Source organism: Etheostoma cragini, chromosome 1, assembly GCF_013103735.1.
Source record: "Etheostoma cragini isolate CJK2018 chromosome 1, CSU_Ecrag_1.0, whole genome shotgun sequence".
In the NCBI taxonomy this organism is placed as follows: domain Eukaryota; kingdom Metazoa; phylum Chordata; class Actinopteri; order Perciformes; family Percidae; genus Etheostoma; species Etheostoma cragini.
Window position 1 is genome coordinate 22,793,291 of NC_048407.1, and position 20,816 is coordinate 22,814,106.

The 20,816-nt window shown below is 38.3% G+C and overlaps 1 long non-coding RNA gene across 1 annotated transcript; it reads right to left on the bottom strand.

Moving 5' to 3' along the window:
• Positions 1-4,201: 4,201 nt before the first annotated feature.
• Positions 4,202-15,047, bottom strand: LOC117946320. The gene is made up of 3 exons (XR_004657000.1): positions 15,037-15,047; positions 13,113-13,115; positions 4,202-4,385 (listed from the first exon to the last, which is right to left on the bottom strand). It is a non-coding gene; the product is annotated as an uncharacterized LOC117946320 (long non-coding RNA).
• Between the last annotated feature and the right edge of the window lie 5,769 nt (positions 15,048-20,816).

The window sequence follows — 20,816 nt, forward strand, 5'->3', positions numbered from 1 at the left end:
TGCTTTTATTGAGTGAGGATTTGACATATCTGTTCTTGTGACCCCAATTCAACAGAGGTGAATGGAAATTGGTTTGTGGTGCTGAAAATATTGAAAACTGACAAACTCAGCACTTGTCCAAAAACAATGTCCTGGTTGCTCTGGAAAATCCACAGCATTCACTAACAACAGCTTTCTGCAGGATTTTCTTATAGTGTAGACGTAGTCCTTCCTAAATGTGTCACCAGTTCAGTTAAGTCAACATTAGTTGTATAGCCTAAACACTTGTCCCACGGGGTTTTACGATGTGTACAGCATAAGGCATCTACCCTTAGAGGGATACGGAAACTAAGCCCTGGACAACACACACACACACATGCAAAAGAAATCACAATTATTTTTCATAGATGTCATTGTGATTTTTTTTTAATTTGCATTGCATGAATTTTCTTGGCAAAAGTGACAAATTAGGCTTCTTATTGCGACGTCAAAGGTAAAACAACCCAACTAAAAAGCTAGCCACACTACTAGCCCTTTGAGACTGTAATGCCTTTACATAAACTCATACTATTGGGATAAAAAGCCAATCTGCATGTGGACATGTGCATTCTATTTCATTTTGCTTTTCTGTTGATATGCTCGCTATTCAAACTGTGTTATATTTGCTTTTATCTATGAAAAGGCGGTTTTTATGCTGTCAGTTTAAACCAATTAAGTAATTTTGTAGTACTAATGACATAGGAAGACATTTTTAACAGATACCTGTGATTGGAAACGTACAGAAAGGCCCTGCATATCTGGTACAGTATAGTGTTAAACTTCACTGTGGATTTCTGCTTTTTTTCAATCATGAGCCAGTACTTTGGATCTTTTGGTGGTGTGCTGTTTAGTGAGCTAAAATATGTCTTGAGGTTTTACTCAGATGTTAAGTAAATAACTGTCAAGTCTTCATTAAAATCTAATTAAATGAGCCTATGATCACTCTTTCACCAGCAGTGTTATATGTTTAGTTGGTTATAAAATAAGTTATCTAACTAACTCCAACACTCTAACGGTGCATATTACAACAACATTGCTGGCATGAAAGTAAAAGACATGGGTAACTATAGAAATCTAAAGTCACTTTCAGATCTCTTTATGACAACCCCTGCCAGTGGTAAAAGGTCAGCATTGAGGGACACTGTAAATACACTGCTGATTGGCCCCATGGTGGTGTGATAATCAGCCAAAATGTTTAAAAAGGGGCTTGAATTTAAGGCTCACTGATGAATCTGTGCTTCTCCTGATGTGAAGCCTGCTGGCAATGGAGCATGGAGGAAATAATTAGCTTTTAGTGAGATTCTGACATGTGGAACAAACAGCTTGACAATTGCATGGTGTTAGTGGAGGGATGCACTGAGAGGCATGCACTTGTGACAGGATATGACAGGAATCAAGCAGACCTGTATTTTGAGTAATCTTTCACATGTTTTATGTCAGCAAGTTCAAAGTTGTTATTACTATATCTATGATGTCAAGAATCTAAGCAAATACAACTTTGATTGTCAAATATTTGTGAAAATGTATTATTTTAGTCAGAAATGTGTGATACTTCAGGTTAAGGCTAACAATCACTCCCTGGTTGGATTAATTTCCAAAAGAGTTACAAAAACTAAATGAGGGGTATTTAAATGCAATCACAATCCTTTCAAATTCAAATGCAGCTCTACCCCTATCTTGAAAAGCCTACTTTTAAATGCATAGCTGACATGCAGGTTTTGTTATGTTAAATTTTGCATATTGTAGCTGTTAATTAAAAAATATGATAACAGTGCTGAAAATGAGATACTTATACATTAATTCTTGGTAATATGAGTTGAGCTGAGATCTTTCAAGCATTTTCCTAGATTTATCAAAGAACCGGGACAAAGTAAGTTATGAATTTACAAACAACAACACAGACAAACACATGTACCTCAAAATTGTGAAAGCACACGCATGTGTCCACACTCACAGCAGTGTTCACTGGCATTCAAACAGCAGTGTGCAGAACTGTGCAATAATCCCTACTCATAACACGTGAACACACACACACACACACACACACACATCCAGATGAGCTGTGTGCATATTAACAACTTGATTGTTACACTTCCACACTTGAATATTCTTCTGAGATTCACAGAGATGGTTTCACTCTCTATCTCTCTCTCTCTCACACACACACACACACACACACACACACACACACACACACACACACACACACACACACACACACACACACACACACACACACACACACACACACACACACACACACACACACACACACAAGCACACACAGGCACAGTGGGCTGAAAGTTTAAATGGAAAGCATTTATAGTGCTGAGAGCATTACAATTGCACATGGCTTTTGAACAACACGCCACATTTTGAATCCATGGAGAATTACAAAGCCTGTACGTCTCCCTCCAGAAATGTATCCGTAGCTCTGACTTTGGTTTTAACCAAATTGTTTTCTGTCAGGGCACATCATTTCTGTTTCAGTTAGTATTTTTGCAAAAAAAAAAGACAGAACCGGTTACATACATGGTGGCAAGAGGAGAAGAAAAGGGTAAAAGTCATAAGTCCAATCTTTAAAGCATCAATGACTGTCCTCTTCCCATCGGGCTGAATTTCTGCCTCCAGTTTCAGGCATCATCACAAAGTTTCACCAATGCAAACCACAACATATACCTTGAGAAGATGAAAAATTGTCAACCGTTTAGTTGTACCATTTATGTATCCAGGTAGCTGGGTCTTATAAGATATTTCTGGTTGCTTTAGACCATTGCAGGAAATGTTGGCACTATTGGATTTAAAGGATATTTAGTTTAGTTTAGTAAAAGTTAGGCTACATCTAAAGAGTTATTGGTCGCTATAATTCTTTCTCCTGGACGTAAAGAAATTCCTTCTTAAAGCATTTTGCATCCATGTGATGAACATCCTAGATTATTGGGTTGGCCAAAAATAGACATTTCCCTCTTGTTAATTGTATCTCCTGTACACACAAAAACTCAACTATATTTCTATAGATTGTATTACAATGTATGGTATAAATTCAAAGAGATGGACAATAATGTACTTGTGGTTTGCTTTATTGTGTCTGCTTATACCCCTTCTGGAGACCTCCTGGCTCTAATGGATCTCTTTGTTTGTCTGTATTGTCCGTTTTAAATTGTTTTCCTTTTGATCACAAAATATAAATATTAAAAAATAATTCTGCTTTATAATTTATTTATTTTTAAATCTACCAAAATAGGGTATGTAAATAAATTTCAACATATACATTACATTGGTTATAATGGATATAATTAATTATTTTCTTTTTTTATTTCATTAAGCCACAAATGTTTTTTTCTTGTTGAAAAAAATAATTTCAACAAAAAAACAAAAAAATAGCATCTTTTACTTATCTGAACTAAAAATAAAACAAAAAACACACATACTGTAGTACTATAGTTATGCACTTCTACAGCTCAAATATTTAATTATGACAAATTAGGGGTAAAATGGCCGCTCTTTTACGTACATTTCAGAAAAATTATCTAATAAACAGTAGAAGCACACTATCAGGGGAAAACAATAAGCTAACATTGCAAATGGATAAAAACAAAAGTTTAGGTCCACACGTCACAATTGTTCTTTTGTTTTCCACTCATTTCCACATCAATTTTTCAACACTAACTCCCATGTGTATAACCCAGGAATCCAGCCAACCTATCGAGGAATGTCTGTAAATTTCTAGAATACATATATTTAGAAAAAGAATTGTGGGGAAGGGCACGCACGTACGCACACACAAACAAACACGCACGCAAACACGCACACACAGTCTTTATATCTGAGCTGCAGCAGTCTTTCAAGTCCCATAAAATATTTTATGTTATGTCTGTGACATGATGACAGAAAACAACCAACAGCAGAATTTTTTTGTTGAAAAGCACTACCTGTCTGCTCTTTTTTCCCTCCCTCTGCATGGCTATGGACTGTTCTTAAATGTAAATGGACTGTTCAACGACTACTCAAAGCTCTTTTACATAGTACAGGAACTGTGGCTAAGGCTGTACAAGGTGCCACCTGCTCATCAGATAAACACTCGCACATTCACACTCTGATGGCGCAGCATCGGGAGCGACTCTAGGTTTTCAGTGTCTAGCCCAAGGACACTTCAACATAGGACTGCAGGGTCGAACTACCAAAACACCATTGAATCAAAATAAAAATGTCCTCTTATTTGTGAAAATAGGCATGTGACCTGTTTAACTCAACCCCTCAAAGAATCGGACTAAAGAATCAATAAGAACTGGAATCAAAAGAAGAATCAGAATTGGAATCAGAATGATTAAAATCCAAACAATGCCCAACCTTAGTTGAGACTATAGCTGGGAAATGTATTGATATTACATCAATATCGTGATATGAGACTAGCTATCGTCTTAGATTTTTTGGAGATCATAATATTGTAATATAGCATATGTGTTGTATTTTCCTGGTTTTAAAGGCTGCAAGACAGAAAAGTTATGTAATTTTCTGAACTTGCCAGACTGTTTTATTATTTGCCTTTACCCACTTAGTCATTATGTCCACATTACTGATGATTACTTATCAAAAATCTCAGGGTGTAAATATTTTGTAAAAGCACCAATAGTCAACTCTACAATATCGTTGTTGTATCAATATTGAGGTATTTGGTCAAAAATATGATATTTGATTTTCTCCTTATCGCCCAGCCCTAGTTGAGACCCTCCTTAGGCGTGAGGCAGGGAGTGCAGAACAGTTCCTCTGTCTCTGGCCTATCAGCCATCCTTTGATAGAGCTGCAGTTATTGATTAAAATGCCTGAGAGCTCGGCCTTCTGGGGCCCGGAAGCTGTATTCAACCTCTCTCTGTTTGCTCTTCACACTCACTCTCTCTCTTCATCTCTTTCTCCAAGCCTTTCTCTGCCTAACCTCCCTCATTCCTTTGACTTCTTCCATCCCCAACCCATTTTCTCTTTCTCATTTGCTTAAGACATGACTGAAGCTAAACCGTACCTCTGTGAGTGTCAGTGTGTGTCTGTGTGTGTGTCAGGATGCACATGTGCCACTGTCTTTTAAATGTGCTTATTCTTAAATGGTATAACTGGACCCTTAACTGTTACTGTTAATATGAGCTCACAAATTACAATGGCAAACTCTGACATAAGTATTTGTGTTATATGCAGTTTGCTGCCGCTGGACCAGCTGGCCAAACTGTTTACTTGATAACTGTTGTTGATAATCTTCAGGTCACTCCTTATTGAGAGAAGACATTTGGTACAGCCCGTGTTGATTCCGTAACTAACTTGATGACAGCCCAAAATATCTGCCTGCAGTCAGGGTATGTATTTAGTCAATGATTTTTTTGTTAGGGAATCTAAGAAGAGGAACCTTCCCTCTGTAGCACCACTGTACACTTTACGAGTTTTGCAACAAGTCCAACAGAGTGATATTTTGTTTCTCGAAAAGCTTGATTTAAGTGTACCTTACCAACTTGCAAATTATTGTACCTTTATGAGGGAAAGTTACAATACTACTTTGTTATGTTTAAACACATCATCTTTAATAATGTTGAAAGTAACTAAACAATAGCTAAACAGTAATAAATGGTGAGTCACAAAGACAGATTTACACTTCCATTTTAAGCATTTGTATTTATAGTCCTCAGTGATTACTAATGAACTCAAAGACATTGTAAGTTAGATCGATAAAGTCAGAAAGATTGCCCGGCTTGTCTTCTAGTTCAGACTCTCTCATCCTTTATTAGCTAAATGCTACCTCTTGAAGCAAATACCTAACAAGGCAAGCAGATACCAAATGATCCTCTATACAGTAAAAGACTGGTAATAAATTCAGACACATAAGTGAGGTAAGCTGTCTAATATGTTATGTTGCCAGGTAATGGATAGAGACACCTAGTAATTGAGGTGTGCTGTGTTACATCTAAGCTGCTAGTTAATGGGTTGAGACACACAGTAAAGGGCTGGCTAAATGCCCGACATTTCCCTCCATGATTGAAAAATACATTAGGGAAAATACCTGCCGTTCTGTTAAGAGATGCAACATAGCAATAACCTGCAGAACAAACTAACCAAGGTGGACACACACACACACCAAAGATAACTGAGAACATGTTTAGAAACAGGAGTGGTCTCACAGGATTTCCCATGCCATTCACAGAATTGGCAGCTATGAAAGCCTTTTCAAAAATCTCTCCCAAACTAGGGATGGTACAGGATGTTGATTGGTTTCTTTAAGAATGACCCTCTTATGCCAGTATAATATTTCCTGTAATATATATTCAGCTGATGGCTGATTTAGTGCTGGGATGGAATTGGAAATGTCCTCAATGCCTGAAAGCAGAGGCTGAGTAGTTTTTTTCATATTTTATTCTTCCACATTGTTTTTTAGAGTTCCTGAGTCTGCGGTTAGTCATATTCCTGACAAAGTCACCAATAAACTCTCTGTCTGTCTCTGGTGTTTCCTCTTTTCTTCCTCTGGTTGTCTGTTTGTGTCTTGCTCTCTGTTTTTAAGTTTTTTTTGCTGGTCATTGATTTGTGGGTTGTTATAATTCTGGCCAAGTCATCACAACACTGAAAGACAACACACACACAAACACACACACACACACACACACACACACAGTGGAAGAAAGACGAGATGCACTGCAGTACATTTCATCATTCCTTTTATAAGCGATGGATCAAGTGAGTTTGTTTTTTTCATATTGCTTAATAACTTTTGTTTCATATTTGCTATGCCAATGGATTTTTATAATTATTACACATGTGTCCTAATATTGTGTTAATAGTCATATAACATTTAATAATGTTTATTGTGGTCTGTCCGAGTGTACAGTATTTATGTAAAAAAGCATTTGCATTTAAAGAGTAAAGTGGCAACTTACCGCACATGGCCAGCACATGGCCCACGGGTATTACTTCCTGGCATTAAAAATCGTATTGGTACAGGAACAAATTAGTTTTTACATCTGTTCACTCTCCTCTCAAGTCCCTCAGTCTTCCATCAAAGGGAAAGAGCTGGTGGTCAGAGTGGAGATTGAGTGTGTTGTCTCAGAGACCATTTCCTGGCCCGCCTAATGTCCTACTCATAAAAGCCCCGGATGGATGACTTTAACTTGACACTTATGACCTCCTGAGCTTTTGGCAAAATGCTAATGATTTGTGATTAAAGTTGCACATTCACAAAGGACGAGCTCTGCATTTGTACAATGCCTAATGCCTTTCACATACAGGAGCCTCGTGAAAGAGGGCTGCTGTGTATTCCTTTATGCAGCCTAACCAAGCATGTAATGAATTAGTTATTTTTGGAGTTTTTTTTTTTCTATTCCAGAGACAGTTAACAAAGGCTTTACATTTAACCAGAAAAATCTCATGCCGATAATAACAGATATATAAACTGTGTACCAGCAGGCTTGGGGAAACTTGATTAAATCAAACATGGCCAACAGTAAGCAGTTCATTACATGTTATTGTTATGTTATTGTTATGTTATTACAAGAACTGAAATCAGTTGTATTAGACGTCTCTCTCCTTGTGTTAATAATGGGTGCATGGACAGCTTAATAACCGAATACCACAAAAGTAACCGCAACACAGTTCTGATGTTCAGAAAAAGGTCAGAAAAAGGTCCAGTATGATCAATGTCGTCTCCAAACTGTTTGCTAACAGCAGCTTTAGGCCAAATTATTCCAGACTTGTTTCAGTGAGGCAGAGCAGAGGTATGACGATCTTAGCTTAAGTTCATAGCATAAAAAAAGGCTTTGATCACCCAGTGTCCTTGGAGCAAACACCAGCTCTTCAGACATGTTGTCATTCAGGATTAGGTTTACAATGCATGCATGTCGGTTTTTGTTGCTTAACTGTGCGTCAAAAGAAAGACAACGATGCCATCACACATTCTCCCCAATTGCTCTGGCTCAAATGCTACTCCAAAAGAATAAAACTACCAAAGAACTCTGGTAGAAGTGTTTTACTACATCCTCACATCCACACTACTTGGCTTGGTTTATACACTGATGTGACGAATTAGAGAAATTTTCATTCCCAAAATGGTTGACAAGAGTTCCTATCACAAAGCTAAACATGGCAGTTAAATGCGGTGGTTATGTAAAATGAAGATGTAAAAGGTTGGTTTAATCATAATGTTTGCCAACAGTGACCTATCTCTTTTTTGAGATACAATGCAAAATGACAGCTGCAAAAAGGATTTCCCTGTTCAGTCAATGTCAAAATATTGCATTAATCTGTATATATAAAATGTAAGTGAGGAACTGATTTATGGAGTAGTGCATCAAAACTGTGGTTACATCACTCACTGGTACAGTCATGAGACGAGACACACTCAACATAATGTACGTGTCAAATGTTACGCTCTTCTAGGTCAGAGCCCTTGGCGCATCTGAGCATCCTCTTTTTAATTCAATATATCTCTGATTGTTTTGATAGTTGTGAGAAAGTTGGGACAGGCAGGAAAGTAAAATAATGCACATGCACACAAAAGATAGTCCTTCAACTCTCACTATAGAGAAATTAATTTAAATCTATGTCATCACTGTATTAGTCCCATCGTCTGCCCAACCTCTGAGCTCTGCCTCAACAAGCAAAATCACAATACATAATTTAGCATTTGCTAGAGAGGAAAGAAAAAGCCAGGAAAAGGGGAGGCAGGGAGAGGAGAATAGCATGAAATCAGATCACTAATCTTATGATGTGTGGATTCACCAGAAGTAGGCTAGCAACATGACATTCTTGCCAATTGTATAAGCAATCACTTTACATCCAAGTGAGCTCTTTATCATGGTGCTGCAGTGGCCATATTTTGCGGGAAAACATCCTGGGCACCGTCACAGTCACCTTTTATAATAGGATAAGTGTCCTCTTGTAAAAGAAAAACAAAATAGGTGAAATGCAATCGATTTTCCTGTTTAAAATTGTAATCAGTAAAATAATCCACTCAATTTAGCACAATAATACAATCACCTTAATTACCTCCATAATCACTTTACTCAGCAATATAATAAGCAAACATTTGAACCAACTTAAATTGGAATTATCATCATCGTCCATACGTAGCAGAGCTCTCTAAATATCATCCTGTGTGTTGCCACAGTTACATTTCATTTGGAACATAGAAAAGAGGCAATGTTGATGTTCTACTATTCAAAGCTGTACTTGGTTTTGCAAAGAGTTGCTTTGAGGCCATCATATGCTAATATGCATATTAATCACGTTAGCACACATTCAATGAGATTTTCTTAGATACACCAGAAAAGAAGCTTGATTTGTTGCTTGTCACTTTTCAGAATTAATGTCACTGACAAAATGTGTGTCGAGTCAGTAAATCAGTGACAAGGGTGACGACAAGTTGGCTGTGCGAAGCAGAAAAGAAGAGAAGGGGATGGAAATATATGACCCCATCACTTGGGGACAACAATCTCCCTATTGAATGTCTAGTGTTTAACATCCAAGGTATCTGGTGGTAATGCTATCAATTACAAACCAGGGAATGTACCCTTAATCCTAAAGACATGAAGCTGTATATTTCTGAAACCATAACTGATGTGGTCACGCGTGGGCCCATGAAATGTAGGCTGACAACATAACTATGACAGAACATGTCAGCTGCATACCGATCACGCCACATCCACATACAGCATCCTGGATGGGAACTACTAGGCCTATATAGCTTCTTCTTATAAAAGGTGCAGAGTTGTTGGAAAAGCCATCACGTCACAGAACTCAAACTGTTTAAACTGAGTTTAATTTGCGTTCTTGGTCATTTAGTGGAAGGAAAGACTGAGGTCAAAGCTATTTCTTTCATCAGAACTATGAGTACAATAGACTCAAGCCTTGCATTTTAAATATTAAGAGAAAAGTAGAAAATGAAAGGTTTTCCTGTACTGTGGTTGTTTAAGCCCCGGGAGGAGCTCCAGCAAAATGTTGGAGGTTTTTAATTCGCACAGTGATTGGCCAGGTGTGCAGCATCGCAAGAGAAACAAGGGGTTTGACGTTCTCTTTCGACAACCCGTTCTTCAATCTTCACACTACTTCCTTCAGTCACTTTTTGGTGTACAACCGAGTGCAACACCATAAATGCCTTTGAGGAAAGACTGTTCAAAAGTAAGAACTTTCTTGCCATTTTTACATTTCATTGCGTTAAAAGTACAAAGACATGGACATTGTCGAGAAACGCATGCATGGAATTGGGGAGGCTGGGACCAGGGGTGGCGGTATAATTAATTATAATTATAATGCTAGGCTTCTTGCCCTGCCTCAAAGTTTGGTATATTTGGAACAGATATGAATAATCTTGCCTTTAGAAGAGTACAACGTACTGTATACGACACAAAGTGAACCTTTTAATCAAAATAATGTTGCAATCTTCATTGCAATGTATGTGCAAAAATAACTGATGGTAAATAACATGCTAACAAGGCCCAGGATGTGGAATGGTGAAGCTATCCCTCACGTCAAAGGAACTGAACACAAGAAGACTTGTTTCAGCAAAGCGTTACCACTATGACTAAAGTGATAATTGGCTGCTGTTCACTGGATATTACAAATCCAGGATTGACAGCAGATGTCATGCAGAATGTCAGTGATAAGATGCGAGTGTATAACATCGTGTAATGTTATTTTTCTTGTTCTGCATTCTTCTGCAGTGGCGGTGAGTTATTACAGCAAAACACCGCCTGTACTCATGGAGACAGAGTGCATGGAAAAATTGTTAGATAAATCATTAATTAGCAAACCACTGACTTGACTGGTTAGCAGTTATTTGTGCAAAAGAGTCTGCATGGACAATTCTTCTCTAGCTAGACAAATAAGTTACAAAGGAGTAGGCTTTTTGTTACAACCTACAATAAAAGGAAACCAATCATCTCTGCTAAGAAAACATTACAAAGGAAACTGTAATATGTTGAAATATTCACTACACTCACTGTCCAATATGCTCAGCAGAGAAAATCAAGATCAAGGGCGGTCTAGCTACCAAACGCTGTATGAACCTGGTGGGTGTGTAATTGTTTCCATTCACGCACCAGTTGTCATTTCTTGATTATGTCATTGGTGAAATGGATATAGTGATTTTACAGCTCACAGCTGAGCCCTTAGTGACATCATATCTAGTAGTGCGTGTGTTTTCAGATCACTAATGTTTGATATTCTAAAAGCATATCGTCATGAAGAAAAACATGCTATGTTGGCAGTAACACAGGTCAATCTCAATTATATCATTGCTGCTCAGAAGATTAAAAAGAAAGGAATTGGAGGAAGAGAAAATACTGGATATGAAAGTTGACAGTTGTAATTTGAGTAATAGTGCAGCTGACCAGAGTCTTCGACTTCTGTCATGTTGTAATATCTTGGTGGAGTGGAACTCAACAGAGGGAATAAGAAGTGGATGACAAGACCAGAGTCAACAGTTTTGTTCTGCAAGCCTTGCAGTAGGCAGGCTCTCTGACATGCGTCATAAACTATTAAAAATGTGGCAGTGGCAGACATGTATGCCGTGCGGACAGACCTGTCATGTCTCCCGGTGCCGGTTCTTCACCTTGACCCCGACGTGACAGATTTCAAAATATAGTGGTGCTGATTTAGAGCACCATAGATAATGAATTATGTAACAGCTGACTGTGAAGCTCTCTGTGATGGATTTTAGCAAGTCTGGATCAGCGGAAGTACATGCCCAGGATAATTGCCTAAAATTCGGCAAAGATGTCCCTCTGCTTTCGCTCTCTGTGTGTTGGTGTTCACTAAGAGCCGTTTTACAGTCGACGCATCCACGCTTGCGCGCCAATGTGATGTCAAAATGATAGTTGGTAGACTTTGCTCATTGGCGCCACCTCTGTTGAGGAGAAGACTGCAACTAGTGTTGCAACCATGCAGGAATATAAACAGCTACAGCGCTCTCATGGTGTCACATTTGTGAACACCAGGTTGGCTGCATCTACTGTATAACGGCCTTAAATCCCATTACTTCAGGAAACAACAACAAAGTTTAAGCTAGCAAACTACATGCTGAAAATGGCAAGGATTGAAGGAAATGTGGATGGTGCAATCATGCAGGCCTTTTTGTATTCTTTGTAATTCTTTGTAAAGATTTACAAAGAATATGTTTACGGAGGAAATCATGGGTAAGATTGTGCTGTAGACAATGAACACACGGCGATACAATGGTACGTTTACCCATGTATCCAGGCTAATTTAAATAGCTCACGTTACTTGATTGTGTATACAGTTAACTTCCTTCTGTATCTAGAGCGTAGCGCCGCCAAACTGTGATTAAAGAAATGCAAACAACCAAGAGGAGATTGTATCCTGAGACATTTAAGAAAGAGAGCTGTGTTAACAGTATTCTTCTACAGTAGTATGACTTTGCTATACTATGCTAAAAATACATTGTCATGAGGAGGCAGTAACACAGTAGGTGGAGTATGTGAGCTGTTTATTGTTTGGTACTCTGGTTTAAGAGTCCAGGGTTTTTTCCACTTACAGTGTGTTTTAATTGAATATTGTCACTTTGACTTTTTGGTATGAAAGTATTTGTGTTGTGCTTATTCTCTTTGGGTAATACATGTTATTGGTTTATGGTTAGGGACATTAGGGCTATGAGGAGGAAAATAGCGTAACAAAGGTTCCAGTCCACCATGATGCACTTTGCTAACTTCGTAAAGTGCATCTTCTTCCAGATACCCTAGAGACCAGTGGCAATGATAAATTAGCTCAAACAGACTACTGTATTTTTAACTGTGCAAAAAGAAGTTGCAGTTGCATTTTGAATAGAATAACCAGTTAGGAATTCAATCCAAAGTACTGTACGAGTCTTTCAGATTCTACATATGAAGCAAATTCTGACACATCTTCCTCTAAGCAAATTACAGGATTGTACCATGAAGACAATATTTTATTGTACCATATAATTAACAACTAATTAAAAATGTATAATTTTCAATTGGCAAGCAAGACATTTAATCACAGTCATCATAAACCGTGATATCCAATATTGCTCAACATAACTTTTTATGCGGTGTTTCAATAAAACAAGACTGCAGATGACACATTTGCATAACATTCTAGATAAGATGCATTAATCATTGACTTTCACATTTAACTATAAATAATACTCTGATTAACATATCAGTCATGTTGACAGAGCAGACTGTGGAAATTGAAAATAGCCTGCTGAGCCCGGGTTTGCAGATTTATTCCCTTCTTGAGGAAATGTGTCTTACTGTATGTAACTGATGCACAAATCAACTTGTGTTATACACAAGCAAGGTATGCAGTATCTTTGCAGTTTCCATATATTTCATAGAATTATTACTTTCAATTGTCTTTTTTAAATATGACAAAGAACACAGCCAAGTTGACAGTGAGATCTGTAATCTTCCAACATCACAACCAGAAACACTTTTCACCACCACAATTAATTAACCTAAACTGTCCTTGAATAAAGAATAGTGACCACAGTAAAATGTGTTATTAATAACTCAACCCAATTTTATGATTAAAGAAATCGCCAAGTATATAAATGTAGGTTTCAAAATTGTGAAAACAAAAGCAGTAGTCTCTGCTCTAAAACGCTGGGGGCATGTCCGCTGAAAACACTGAGCCAAAGAACGAGCCGCTGCTCTTAGACCTCTCAGCTAGGGATTCAACAAATATAAATTTTGTGGGTACCATTATAGTCTGGAAAACAAACAAGGTTTCATGATTATCAAGATTAAAATGCATTAATATATTTCACTTCTAATGTATAAAGTCACAAAAACACTCTAGATTATAATGTGTTGTGTATAGCTGCTTTGGAAACAGAAATAACATTTTTGAATGTTTTTAATAATTGATTATATAATCAATCATCAATAAAGCCTGTTACTCAGAACGGCATTTCTCTCTTTAGATTAGGTGTGAGCAACCTATGTTATAACACTTAATCTAAAGAGAGAAATGCCGTTCTGAGTAACAGGCTTTAAAACTTATTACCAATACCCTGGAAAGACCCTTATTACTGGATAGCGTGGCAAACAAAAAGGAAAACACTCAAAACATCACAACAAAACACGGCACATAACACCCCCTCCCATAAAAGGAAACCTCTCCCCCAATCCGTAAATCACTATTATTATTATTTTCACCATATTATTACCACCAAGTCACTTATTCTGACCAGCCTCTCCTTAGTTTCTCTATTCTGTACTGCACTGGACGAGTGACTCAAGCCCACTGGAGCAGACTACCACGTTGTCAAAGTACACAATGCAGTTAGGAACATCTCCTAATACATGCTGCAATAGACACTGAAAGGTTGCAGGCGCATTTTTCATGCCGAAAGGCATCACAGTGTACTGCATGAACGCATCAGGAGTGACTGATCTGTTAAAAGAGCCTTTTATTTGTTATTCAGGATCAGGTTTAACCTTCAAAGCCGTAAGGGGTGCGGCCCTGCCTCTTCAAGACGTACAGTACATCCATCACCGTCTTCCTCTTACACGTATCACATGCTCTAGGAACACCTTAAGCACACCACAGGTCCCCTCGTAGATCAGGCCGGAGCTGCGCTTCATTGCTCTGCGCCGAGTCAAGCAGCCGATGGTGGGTTAGGGGATCCCCTGGATGTTATCCTGGAGCGCTATACTGATTCTGCTAGTCATCCACAACGTTAATGCTGCATTGATTTGCGTCCTGATTTCCCAAACTACGGTGTAGCCCCCTGCCCAAATTACAGAACGCACAAATAAAATTGAAAGGCCTTAAAAGGAATTTGCGTTAACTCGATACTATCACCTTCATTTTTACAGCTCTAGCTTCTATTAGACTAAAGGAGCTGAGATAGCTTGTGGGACATAGCAAAACCGCATCGCTTACAAAGGGGAAACAAAACAACACTCCAGTGCATCATGGAACCTAAATTCCAGGCTGCCCTAAAAAAAAAGCTGAACACAGAAATGATAAAAACTGTTTTAACATTCTAACTTCCCAATTCAGTACTACACAGTTGTTTTCACCAAGAATTTTCTGACATGTATAATGTGATTAGAACAAAATTACTGATTTTGCTTTAGCCAGACTTTAATACATTTCTGTTTATGATTGGGTTTTATACAACAAGATGCAATAATTAGAGCTTTTTGCCAGGCTAGCTGTTTTACCCAGCTTCCAAGCTAAACTAATCATCCCTGGGCTGCAGCTCCATACCTTTGTATTGTACACAGACATAAAACGATTATCAATCTTCTTATCTAACTCTGGGGGAAAAAAGAAAATGAGCATTTTCCCAATATGTAAAAGTTACATTTGGGAAACTGTTTTCCCTTTAACACCTATTTTAACTTGTACTGAAAAATAAATAGTCAAGTTATGGGTCACGTTATTTTTTTTCACAAAAGGTGATTATTATTATTATCATCATGACTATCATTATCATCATCCTTATTATTATATTAATGTGACAAAATAGGGTGAACATGCTGGACATTAGTACAGTTTCCTTTATTTGTGGAGATATTTACATTATTCTTGCATACCCCAAAGCTGAACACTGCCATGGCTGAAAAATGAATGACGGGCTATCAGCTGCAGCAAGAACACAATAAAAAAGTTGTTAATTGAGGCTGATGCAAAGGGAAGTGATGTTGTGTTGCAATCCACTGAGGTTAGGATGGCCAACTAATTGGTTCAGGGGAGATTTAATATTTTATTATATTACATTATATCACTTTTTATATCCTAGTATATTCTATTCTATTCATTTATAATACTGAATCTTTGTTTAATAGAATAATTTATACTTCATTTCTGCAGCTTAAAAAGGTCCATAAAATAATAATATTACTAAACTATAACTAAATTAGACTTTTCATGTATCATTAGGTTAATGTGTTTCATTAATATGTAAAACTACAATTTTATAAATGATAAACTCATTAATACTGTAATTGCATATAGCAGACAAGGTAACATAAAATACGGTTTTAACATAACTTTATATTATATTATATCATGACATAATTATATGGCAACATGATGTACATGGTAATCTAATGAGTGATATACTTTATACATATAAATTAGGTAATTAAGCTTTACTGCAGAGAGGTTGTTAGTGGATGAATAGAGTACCACAAAGACAGGCTGGTTGGCTGCCTGAGTCACCATTGACTGCTGAGCTACAAGCAATTATCCTTTTCCAATTTTCTGACCATAATTCTCAGGTAAAAGATCTATCCTCTAATTAGTCGCTGCATCCAGTCAAAGGCACATTATTGCAGACAGAAACGGACAAAGTTGATCGATCAGACAGACAGAAAGGCAACTGCCACAGACTTATCTGAAATATGTTAAAATAAAATTCCCGCAAAGCCACCTTATTAATATTAAGACTTCAGAGAGAGAAAAGATTTAGACACAACAGTTTCCCCCAAGTAGAAAGTAGACAAAACAAAACGATTAGCAGTAAGAAAGCGAAAGGATGAGGAGGGAGACGTTGAAGCAGAAGACAGAATGAGATGAACAAGGTAAATGGGTAGGTGAGTAGTTGGGAGGGAGACTGAGAAATAGAAATCGCACGTCAGGACAGAGAGGATAGAAAAAGGACAACTAAAAAGGATGGAGCAGTGAGTGAGAGATCCAGAGAGAGGAGCAGGGGGAAAACATTATATCACATCTAAGTGGAGGAAGTCATTTAGTTAAATTTAGCCATCATTTAGAAAGCTCTTCATGTCCCCTAAACAGCACCACACCAGCAGGCTACTGGATGTCACAAAATGCCTGCTAAAATCAGAGAGGAGAGGAGAGGAGAGGAGAGGAGAGGAGAGGAGAGGAGAGGAGAGGAGAGGAGAGGAGAGGGCTTGCTATGTGACACCTCTCTCTGTTCTCTGTCTTAGTCAGTGCAGTGACGTCAGCTTTTTAACAGCATTGGTGTCAAATCTGGCCTCGCCTCCTGTTTCTAGCGCCAGAAGGACAGCGTTAAAGTGATTATTAGTAAATGTGGATTTTCATGTATATTTATTTGACATTTATCCTTTTTGATAACTGTAGATTGTAGTGCATCCTACAGAGGGTGGACATAACATTAATTGCAATGCACGGCAATTGAATGCCACCGTTACGGAGCTTAAAATCTTTCATTCCTCCTCCAAATACCATTTTGCCAGGCATGCTTGCCACTCTGCAGCGCCACTTACAAAAGAAAAGGGCTATTTTAGAGTTTGAAAAAAAATGGCTTTTTTAAAAAGCAACTACAGAGAATACGAGTAAGGACTTAAGGGTGAAAACCAAGAGCCTGGCAATGGCATTTCTTCAGTGTTCCACCCTCATTTGTACAGGAAAATGAAAAGAGGGAAAAGACCAAGATGGTTATGTGTATTATACTATGTGAACCGAAGAGGACAAAAACCTCATGAATGAAACAAATCAAACTAAAGGCAAATTTTTGGAGAGGTCATAAAAATAGTAAATAAAAATGAAGTAAAAAAAATAAAAACATTACCACAATAGGAAGTACATTCACTTTTTAATCATTCAGTTTAAACTGCATATGGAGGTGCATCAGGTTCATAAATAAATATTCATTAGAATACAGGGATAACTATACGTTTTACAGCTCGTAATGCACAACCTGAGCCTAATGTGCAACGCCAATGGAAAACAGTATTAGTTTTCCATCTAGATGCTATTTTCTAACCTAACTCTTCTTTTTTACTGGCACACAGGAACTACACAGTGTGTCTCTTTCCAGTCTGAGCTTGTTTGTGGGTTTGTGCCATAAACTGTATAAAATATAGACTTAGCTAAGAGACCAAACCGTTTTTTGTACTAGGCTATAAACGTGTTTATTTATGCTGTAAAGTGGGGCATTTTAACATATGGGTCTATGCGGATTGACTCCCTTTTGAAGCCAGCCTCAAGTGGCCATCGAGGAACTGCAGTTCTTCAGCATTGGCTTCAATGCTCTATAGAATACTCGTCTCTCTAGATTTTTCAAGTGTTTTTAAACGATAAATAAATAAAACCAAAGAACCCAAATCAATAACTAAAATCAATTACAAAATCAGACCTCTCTGCTGGAATTCACCTGCTAATTCTATTGAGAAATTCTTCCTTAAAATGTGTACATTGTAATTGTTGAACCTTGTCCCTTAGGTAATACACTATACTACGAATGCGTTTCGCCAAATGCACTTGGTGGGAAATGTAATGTAGGAAGTCCAACATTTCTTGTACTGCATTCAACTCATGGGGAGATGGTCAGAGTGCGTAGCTGTCTTACAAGAGCAGGACCCTGTTATACCAGAGGTCGGGCGTCAAATCCTGATGCTTGAATGTGGTTGAGGCAATGATATCACTTAAGTTAAAGTAAAAAGATTGTGGTTTCAGTTAAATGTTACAAAAGTAAACACATCCTGTTTCATGTTTTACGTCACTTTTGACTTGTTTCCATATTGGATAGATCCTGAGCTATACCTAACCTTACCCAAAAGAAGAAAACAAAAGTGTTAATGATGCTTTAGATGACACAGGCAAATATTGTAGGGGCAACAAAGAGAATTCTGTATTTTGTCAATAAATGTTTTCCAGATACATTCTTTATAAACATTTTGCCACTTGGCAAATGCATTTCTTGACATTTTTCCTCAGTATGCTGATGAGAAAAGTAATTTAGGTTGCTATACTTTTGGACCAACTTTAATTCAATATTATTTTTTGGAACTGATGTTTGAAATAGCAGAACTTTCAAGTCCATTTATAGTGAGTTTTGTTAGTCAGCACAGTTAGTCAAGTCTCTAGTTATCCCAGTTAAACCAGAGGGAGTGTCTGACAGCTCACGCAACACGTTTTGCTACCATGGAGGAAATAAATTGCTGACGATCAAAACCAGTTACAGGCATCTCCTGAGATGTTTATATCAGATAAGGACCTTCTCTTCTTGATTAGAGATGAAAACTACACTTATTTAAACTTTGTCCTGATGAGCCATCCTGCTCCTGTATGGGTGTTGGTGCATCCTGGGTGCGTAACTGTACTGTAAGCTGCTTTGGCACTTTCAGTATGCACTGGCATACTGCTGCAGCTGAAGCTAAGTCTCAGAGAGATAATGGCTTATTGTCTGCTTCCCCTCAACCATCAACAGATTAGAGGCATGTAGACACGCAGGCTCTCCCTCTCTCTTTATTTCTTTCCTTCTCCTCCCTTGTCTTCTCTCCTCGCCTACCTCACTCTCCACTCCTCTCGTTTTTCTTCTCAATAAGCCGACTCACTCTCTCCCTCCTCTTACACCCACCCCCCATATCATTTTTAAACAAGTTCTCTCTATTTTCAGACATTGTCTTCTTTCTCTTCACTGCCAGAAACACAAGAAAACTGCAGCGTCAGCGTCAGCCCAGGCCCCCCCCCCCCCTCCCACCACCACCACAACCAAACACTCACCCTACCTCACTCCATCTCCCCCTGTGTCTCTTTGTGTGGCACAAACCGGAAAGCTGTCTATAATACCAACAGTGGCGGATGTGGCCATCTGTGGACATTTAGACAAACGATCTACGGAAACGGCCATGGAAACACAGAGGGGAAAATGAGAGTGGAAGGGCATGGAGAATGAAGCAACAGACAAAAACAAGAAAGCGGGGGTAAAGATAGTGAAGCTGAGGTGCAGAATTGTGAAAAGGGTGGAGGAAGAGACAGTCAAACATACTGAGAGAGAAAAGAGAGGAATATTGGCAGAGAAACAAGAGAGCAGCACAGGAAGAGTATAAAATGGAGCGAGAAAATAAAAGGTTGGTGAAGAGAGGAGGAGGAGTAGGAAATGCTGGGGAGCAGAAGTGGAGAATGAAGAGACAGAGGAGGACAAGTAGATAGAGGGCAGATGAGACTGTGACCGGAGAGTTATTTCAGTAGTCATATAGACATCTCAATGAAAATGCCAACAACCTAATCAAAGGACTCAAAAGGGCAGAGAGAGAGAAGGAGAAAGAGACACCGAACGAAAGCAGAGAGCAGAGTGAGAAGGAGTGCGGTGGAGGAAGTTGATGAGAGAGGAAGGACAGAAAGAGACAGAGAGAGAGAAAGATGAAAAGACTAGGCGGAAGAGAGGACAGACAGTGAGGGAATAGATTAATAGAGCAATTAACAGGGGAGAGAAAAGGCAGAAGATTGAAAGAAATGAGTTGCAAGGAGGAAAAGAAAGGGAAATAATACATAAACTGTAAAAAGAAGAATCAGAGTCATGGATGAAAAGAGGGCAAAAGACATGAGGTGAGAGAAAAGGGGCGGAGATGAGATAAGGGATGAGTGGAGAGCGAAGGAAAGAAATTGGGGTGAGAGAAGAGAGAATTGCTTGCTTTATGACATTCAAAAAGCGCTACTTGAAACACCTCACAGAAGCAGCTTATTGTCTAATGTGCCGGAGATGTGCTAAAGGGCCCTGACACTGTCTTTGCAGCGAAATGTGGTACAATTAGAACAAATTTGAGTCACAAACGTTAAAAAAAAAACATAACTAGTCTGAAAAACAAAGTCAGACCAACATTACATGCTTACAAGCTTAAATTTCGGAGCAGCATTTAAGACGGGCAGGCAGACAGAAGCTGTGCTATTTAGCCATCATTTGTTTGACAGAAGTAAGCGATTGCCATTGTTCAGATTAAATGGCCTGTAAAGGACACTGCAACGTCAATTTTCATACAGCTGTGTGTGTGTGTGTGTGTGTGTGTGTGTGTGTGTGTGTGTGTGTGTTAGAATGTATATATATATGTGTGTGTGTGTGTGTGTATGTA